The sequence below is a fragment of the Aegilops tauschii genome, chromosome 2 (assembly GCF_002575655.3).
Source record: "Aegilops tauschii subsp. strangulata cultivar AL8/78 chromosome 2, Aet v6.0, whole genome shotgun sequence".
Taxonomy (NCBI): Eukaryota; Viridiplantae; Streptophyta; class Magnoliopsida; order Poales; family Poaceae; genus Aegilops; species Aegilops tauschii.
Window position 1 is genome coordinate 32,576,679 of NC_053036.3, and position 8,569 is coordinate 32,585,247.

At 43.8% G+C, this 8,569-nt stretch overlaps 1 long non-coding RNA gene across 3 annotated transcripts; it reads right to left on the reverse strand.

Moving 5' to 3' along the window:
• Positions 1–1,919: 1,919 nt before the first annotated feature.
• Positions 1,920–8,179, reverse strand: LOC120974895 (uncharacterized). 3 transcript variants are annotated; one of them, XR_005770349.3, is made up of 7 exons: positions 7,930–8,179; positions 6,730–6,920; positions 5,652–6,635; positions 4,581–4,688; positions 4,089–4,200; positions 3,969–4,010; positions 1,920–3,234 (listed from the first exon to the last, which is right to left on the reverse strand). It is a non-coding gene; the product is annotated as an uncharacterized lncRNA (long non-coding RNA). The 3 variants fall into 3 exon arrangements; XR_006669197.2 differs by having other exon boundaries at positions 1,920–2,564; positions 2,666–4,010; XR_006669196.2 differs by having other exon boundaries at positions 1,920–4,010.
• Positions 8,180–8,569: the final 390 nt, after the last annotated feature.

The window sequence follows — 8,569 nt, forward strand, 5'->3', positions numbered from 1 at the left end:
TTTGTAAAATACTGATAAACAGATTATCTTACTACAACAGAAACTATAAAGACACTAGCTAGGTCGATTACTTCAATACAATTTTTATTTCATGCAAAATCCCGCCGCAACGCGCGGGGCATCGTCTAGTTTTGTCTATTTTCACAGCTCAATACGAGAAGCGCAGCATTGGTTCCGTTTCAAAAAAAGAAAAGAAAAAAAAAAGAGCGCATCATGCGAAACGCAGCGAGGCAGCGTGCGCTAGCCAGCCAGCGGCGTTGCGTTCTTTTGTTTTTTTCCTCCCCTGCACTGCGCCGCACCGCTGGGGCCACGCAGTCGGCGCTGTGGGTCGGGAGCGTGCGCAGTGCACGGGCCACGTTCGTCCATGTACCCGCGCGACGGGACGGGAGGAAAAATGAGTGACCCCTCCCTCCCTCCAGAAAATATCTGCGGGAGGGAGCGGAGAAGGAAGGAAGGAAGGAAGGTGCGTCGCATCTGAACCGATGCAGAGCACGACTGCCCCACCACCAACCAATCCAATCAAGTCCTCCTCTCCTCTGTCCGTCCCGAGGTCGGCCAGACGCAGCCGGTGGTTAAAACTAGGGAAAACGACGACTCCATTGGCACCGCGCACCCGCACGTACTAATACAAGTACAGTTAAACATTGTGGCACGCACGCTGCTGGAGCCCCCTCGACGCTAGCTGGGTGGGCGCGTGCTCACACTAGTTGCATTGCACAGTGCTGGACTGTTCCGTGTGTACTACTGTACTCCACTACCAAATGCAGCAGCGGTAGAAACGGCGGCTGGACAGTAGCTGGCTCGGCGCGTTGCATTTCATAGTGCCGGGCTGTTCCGTGGATGGTGCCAAATGCAGCGGCAGTAGTTGTACTAGTAGATTACATTGCAGCTGCTCCACTCCAACACAGCGAATAACACTAATTAACGTCCATCGAAGCTGTCCTAGTTGGTTGATGAATAGTCTTGGCTGAAACAATCTAGTGAGTTTAAGTTTAATAATCACGGCACTCCATACGTGAAAGCCCGTGAACGATCGAGTATGATACTACAGCCCAACTCTCCAGATCGGGAGTATTCTACTGCATCGGTAAACATGGCGCAGTACTCCCAATCTGGAGATCCAATCCAAGGCGATGGTTACTCCCGACTCCCGAGGTAGCGTCCAAGAAAAGAATCCGACAAACGTCAGTGGTCGGCTGCCTCCCCTCTCGTGGTCGTACAACCAGAAACTGAGGCCTCTTTTGGTTTATAGGATAGGATTATCATAGGAATAGGAATTTTATAGAAAATGAGATGACATGTATCTTAAATTCTATGAGTAGAAATAGGAAACGAGATGTCATTTGATTGACACAAAGGAATTTTTCCATTGAGTTTAGGCTCATTTTTATTTTCCTATAAAATATGAAGGATAGGAACCAATCCTATATAGGAATATGAATCCATTCCTATGAACCAAAGGGCTCTAAAGGAAAAAAATCCTATAAGAATCCTATCCTCTAGAATTCTTATGAAATTCCTTCAAACCAAAGGAGGCCTGAGTGGCAGCTGCTACCGGCTTGACCGCCTTGATAGCGGCGGTGAGGTCACCCTCGGTATGGACTCTCAAGGCTCACCATCTGCCCACGCGCCCACCCGCCAGATTATGGCTGCTGTTTGTTGTTTCATTATTACTAGATAGGTGGCGCGGCGGCTTGCCGCGCGTTGCCCGCCTCACGGCGAGCAATTCACTCGAAAAAACCATTTGTACAACATATTTGGGAAATCAACTAAACAATAGTTGAGGAAAACATATCAAAATTATAAGCTTCTGGGCAACTTAGGTATCCTTGTCCATGATAGATGATAAAGAGCATCAAGAAAAAAAGTTCCTTGTCCATGATAGATGGAACAGAGAATCAAGAAAAGGCTAGTTGACATACCTACAAACAGAAATTAAAAGATTGTTTATCAACATTCCATGCAGCAGTTTGCAAAATTAGAAAAAGGGCACTAACATGTATGCCTTTGGAACTGGAATAGGACAGAAATTAAAGACTAAACTATTGAGTTGATTTTTGAGATATTCTAACTAATAGTGTCACACATGTATTAATTAAAATTTTCCTTATCACCAAGTTGTACCATTTAGGAAGAAATGCTATTTTTTCTTTAAGTACCTACTAATATACTTTGATAAACTAAATACACTTCCTTGTCTGCTTGTCCGTTCAACAGCGGCAGCCGCTACCGCCTTCCCACCGCTGCCGTCGAGCCTCCCGAATTGCGAGCTTGTTCTTTACTTGTGCATGGGCGTCCGCTGTGCTCTCCTCTTCGTGCATAGACCCTGATAGTGTGTCCCTTCTTTCCAATCTCCCTTTGACCGTGCGTGCATTCTTCCATGACGGTCACCATGGCGGCTATGCCGTCAACGTCATTCCCCGGTTGTCCTAGGAGTGCGTGAGCCTCCATGCCCGGTCCTGTTCCTCATTGCAGCGGTGCCGGAATGAACACACATGGGCTTGGGAGCATTGATGTGACGAAAGGTCTTGACCTTGAAGGTAAACTGTCTGTCCTAGAGGTACCTAAATGGATGGAGAGAAAAAGTCACAGGAAAGTAGAAGGAAACTCAACTCATAAGAATGGAATGACTATGAACATCAGCAACAAAATAGGGATAACCAACCTATGTTTGCAGCAGACCAAGGAAGTGTACCAAATCCAAAATGATGTCTATGCCAAGTCAAAAACAATAAAATGTACAGAATAGCCAAACAAAAGCAGATAGCTTCCCTTGATAGATGAAAATTGCGTATTTAATCATTTTTGTAAACCATGAAATAGATCCTTGGTTGCAACCCATGTTTCTTTAATATAATTAATCTCAGAACCAAATCAAAACTGGTTGTAAGCCTACCATGAAATAGGTCCTTGGTTGCAACCTATGTTTCTTTAATATAATTAATCTCATAACCAAACCAAAACTGGTTGTAAGCCCTAAGCCCTAAGGCGTGTTGCTCAGTGCAATCCGCAAAGTTATAATGATATAGTGTACAACATAGCCAAAGGTAACTCATACCAAAAGCAAGGGATTGGTGTTGCGCGCAAGATAACTGACCTGTGTCAAGTTCACTACAAAGCATAAGATGAAGAGGAGCAGGATAAACTTCTATGTTACAGAAATGAGTGCAGACTGCAGGCATTTATTAAATATAAAACCAAGGATACGCTAGACTTGAGGCCACAAAGCAAAACCTGAAATAAACATGAAACAAAGACATAAGAAACCATAGCAAATCTCGACACGGGTACAACTTGCAAGTCTGGGCATGAAGCCAAAACTGGGCAGTCACATGAGAGGAAATAAAACGACATTTTTCTGCCACAACTCCTATATGTGATCACCTCAAATGCCAAATACATTACAGCCAAGAAAGAAAACATTAACCAGCTAGAGAATATAAACACCTCTCTAATAGGAAATAATGTAGTTTAATCGGCAAGGTACTACCACTGTCCAGCATGAAAGAAAAACAAATAAATCTTATATGTGCACTGCCCTAGTTATGTTCTTAGCATATCTCTGGAATGAAATTTAGAACCAAGATGTCCAAATATAACAGAAGGTCAAACATAGGTCTTTATGAAATAATAACTACATGCAAATATCAAACAGACAATATATGATCACCCTCCTCTATATCTTACTTCAGAAAAAGAGCAGATTGTGTGCCTAAGTTGAAATTGAAACTGTATGCTCAATATTTATGAAATTGCTAGCTCAATATGTGCCTAATCATATCTATCACATGTCTTTGTCACATAAACAGGGCAAGTAATCAAACAGAATAGGAAAAATGCAAGGTATCATGATGATACTACTACATAAAGCAAGTTTCGATGCCCCAATTCAACTTTTGTAGCAGTGTGGACCAAAAAGGAAGAGCGCCCTCTCCCTCCTCGACACTTCCTTCTCTATTCTTGCTCACCTCCGACATGCTCAGGAGTTTGGCTTTGTGGCAGCGACAAATCTGGTAGTGGCGCCCATGGGAAATGAGATCAGCAACATAAATAAAAAATAATAGGTAGGCATTACGAAGTGGGCTCACCTTTGGAAGAGCATGGTGTTGGTATTTGGCGTCATGGGATGATTGCGCAAGTTTAGCAACAAACACACTTCCTACTCTGAATATTATCTTGCCCTCATAATTATTATCGAAACTGAAAATAGTATGCAACCATTAGACATTGTTTTAGGACAAATGAGAATTACACTCATAATTATTTAGTTAGGCCTCACATATCAGAAAGCAGACAAAGTTGAACTGTTCGACAAAAGCTTCACATTAACGCAAGTATATCACTTAATAAGCAGTTAACCTACCGAGTAGCAATACCACGTCATCATGGGCCAGAATTCTAATTAATTTTCATAATAAATTCACCACCACTAAGGAACATAATCAATTTTGAAGAAATGTGCATATCCTGTTATAACGTTTGGCAACTGATCATGAACATTAAGGAGAAAAGCAAGTGTGTACCAGTAATTTTTAGTACAGAACATCATGGCAGCATTAGAAGCAAGCAAAAACATTCACCTGCTGCCTGAGCTCTGATCTTCACCTGCCTAATTTTTTTGACAGTTCATACCAAAAGGACCGGCAATAATGGATTGGATAGTGCTCACTTCCTGCAATACATGCACACTGCAAAGAAAATTGCATAACAATCAGACCTTGCAAATACTTGCGATGGTCAGGTTGATCTAAAGATTACACAAATGATGGCGACATCTATATAGCTACGATGGATATTATATGCATGGATATTATATGCGGTAGATCGGGATCACGCCTTGGCGCGAGGGTGCTGGTCTAAACGCCAGGTTTAGCATATGCATTCTCACTGTATGCATCATACAAAGAATAATGGCCAAGGTAACCGTGTTTACAATCCACTCAGTATATCGTAAAAGAAATTCCAAGGACAATCTATATACAGTTGTTCTCAGGCATCAGCCCTAGTATCTTGAACTTTAACAATAAGCTTATCAAAATCAAAATGGCCTAAGAAAGCACTTGCGTGAAGTCCAAAGGAAGCATCCATGCACACACATGAAACCAAACAGGAAAGAAAACTTTATTATGACACCCAACTATTTCAATAATCAACAAACAGTGCGTTATCCAAGAATGCACCATTATTGATCTATACCACCTACTTCAACAGGCAAGATTTTTCTACCACAGAAGAGCCGCACCGGGCTCACACCCATCCACAGAGCCCGACAAATGAGCCCCACCAGCGATTGAGCACGCAGTGATACAAAACATGAGTTTTGTAGTCTCAATTAGGAAGATAAATAAAAATTGCATCAAGTAGCAGGTAGGCTGTATACTACATACATAAACTTGGATCGGATTTGATGGCATGTGAAATTTGAGAAGTTTCAATGTAATTAGATACAGAAGATGTAGGATTTGTTCCTCTAGACAACCATATATAAGCAAGACCTTTAGTTACATAGAGAAGGAAAATGTATTGCCTATAGAAACAACAATCACATCCAAAAAACATAAGAATCTAGACAGAACATACTCCAGTGCCATTTGTCCATATCTGATGTTTTCCGGTCAAAATAGATAGCAGAGAGGGAACCAGGGGCTTACCAGCAGAGATGCAGGAGTGAAAGAAGATTTGATGCCACTGGAGGGGCGGGGCGGAGGCATCAAAGTGGAAGAAGAATCCCCTGTGCACACTCTATCACGCACCACCAATGCACATCAGGGAACCAAACCTAGCAACCACACATGACGACAGAAATGAGCCATGTCATAATCACTTTGATCAATATAAAGCATGGAATGCAACAAAAATGTCTGGGCTTTGTCCAGAGCTACACAAAAATACGCATCCATCGCTTTGTTCAAAGCTACAGTACAGTTTAGTTGTGTGCTTGAAACCCGCATTTATTTATTCTAGTACAGTACAGTTGTGTGCAGGGCATCCAGGTTCCTAGTAACTGATAACTTGTTGATCTTTCTTAGTGGGAGAAATCTCTGATGGACCCTAATACCATCTATTCTTTTATTGATTTGATTGATGGGATGCACTTGACTGTAAGAAAATTAGATTAGATGATATGCCTAGCAAAGAAGAAAAATAGAAACCTGAAAGGCACTAAGCATAATTGTTGGTGGCAACAAACAAGGCTAGCAACAGTTGTTCCTGAAATAGATCCCAAGACCTAACTTTGTTTGCGCATCTACATGCATCATGATCAGGGAGGGAACCAAGCCTTCATAAATGCATAGTAAGGTAGGCTAAACCTGCTGCTGGAAGTAAGATAGTGACTGTCTCAATGCAAGTAAATCTTGCTTCTGTGTCATTCATAACCAACCTCCATGATCTAACTGAATCAATCAACTTACCTTAACCAGGATTAAGAGTAGAACAACTGAATGCGGCAATAAAAAAATAGAGAGCTAGCTTGTATTAGAGATGAGAAGGGGGGATAATAGTATTGAAGTGACAGAACGATGTTTCGATTATCTTCGCCCTTCTCTGGATCTGATCTAAAACAGAGCAATATCTAGGGAGCCTTGATGCAGAAACTCAGCAAGCCATTTTTGAGAACTCGATGTTCTCACAACCTACATTTGAATTGATTATAATTAGAAAAAGATCCATCAACATACCAGTATAGTAATAAAGGCAAAGGTGGGGTTGTGGGAGTAATGGGGGTACAGGCAGTAAAGGAATCTGAACTTTTCCATGCCGCCTCATCATCTTCCTCTTGCTCTCTTCGCACCAATTTAGCAACCTCTAGCAACGAGAAGGAGTGAGCCTCACATCCAGCGCCTGCGGTGGGCGCTCCTCGCACAGATGTAATCTGCCCTCGCCGCTCCCAGGTCGGAATTAAGCACATAAAATGATACCTATGCAGAAAATCAGTGAGCAAATATATTTGGAGCCAAATAAATTAACTGTAAATTTTGAGTCGGTGACCTGGAACTCGAATATGCCAAACATGTGTAAACAAATAAATGGAAGATGTATGACTAATTGGAGTAAAATATACAGTGATTAACCCAAGAGTAATATTTGCAGATGTTTGCAGTGTAGTTGATCATGATGCACTACACAATATCAACAGGCTACTGCTCTTTGATGCAACAATATTTTATTCATAACTTGTATTCCTTAGAAGCTTTTATTCAAAGTTAATATGGTTATGATGTTTCAGAAGTTACAGGACACACAAGAGGCACATCAACTACGGATTTGTGGACTGGGTAGATACTTGTATGTTTTTTGTAAGAAAGCACGTATCCAAGGGGGAGCACCCACGGGTGGCGCTGGCGAGCGCGCGGTCAGCTATGACCACCTCGACCCGCCACTCACTCCGGTGCTGCATCCAGGAACGAGCATGCAGCATGGTATCCTCTCGGCACTTGGGAGGATGCATCTAACGCACATCCCAGCACCATAAAAAACTACATAATTGACCATTCATTCATATCAATCAAGTGATGAGATAATCAGAATCATTGCAGTTTAAGAGACCATGGACCATATGCTATTCCAGCCCCTAGTATCTTGAAATTCAACTTTGGGACAGCAACATCCATATGTCAGAATCAGCAAAGCAACCTCGATCAACAGGGACGGGAGATCATAGTAACCTGACATGTTATCAGCTCATGGCAGTCACCAATAATAGCAAATCCTAACCCTAGAACAACAACAAATCGAATGGCAACAGAAGACCTAGATGAGCACCGGGAGATAACAAATCGAACTAAAAAATATTATACAAGAGTAGCGGTTCCTAGATGATGGATGCAGTAGCAGTCAGAGAGAGAGAGAGAGAGAGAGGGCCTCGAGTAGAACTGCAGCCGAGCCCTGCCTAGCGATGGAGGAGAAGGAGGGGCCACGGGGGAGCACCTGCAGTTAGCGTAGAAGGAGATGTGACGGGGGAGCCACATCGAGCGCCTCCGGCGGGTGCTCCTCGCTCAACAATGCCCCGCCGCGCCCGGGCTCGAGTTCGACCACAGCCACCGCCGAACAGGAGCAAACAAGGCGGTGCTTCCCGGAGGTGAAGGAGTCGGCGGGCCGGCGGCCGGCGGCGCGAGGGGGGCGGGGAAGAGAGGAAGAGCGCGCGCTTTGGAAGGGGAAGGGGCGGCGGCGGCTCCCCCTCCGTGAACAGGAAGAGGGCGGAAGACGATTGGGGAGAAACCCTATGGGCATTGGGCTTTTATACCCCATAGGGAAATTACGAAAATGCCCTCGGCGGGGGACGGGAATAACGGTGGTGGCACGAGATCTTTAGAGCGGGGGGGGGGGGGGTGAAACTGTTCATTGTAGCAGTAACTCTAGGTCGATCCGACGGCCCAGCTCCTCCCACCTCTCGATCCGACGCCCGAAAACGCATCAAGCGACTCGATCCGACGGCCGACACTGGCTAAGCTCTGAGAGAGCTCATGTTCTCCCTAGATACTTATATCAGGACTAGATAGGAATCGCGCCTTGGCGCGAGGTGCCTGGCCCAACGTATTGTTCAAACGTTTAAACAAAGCATTTAGTG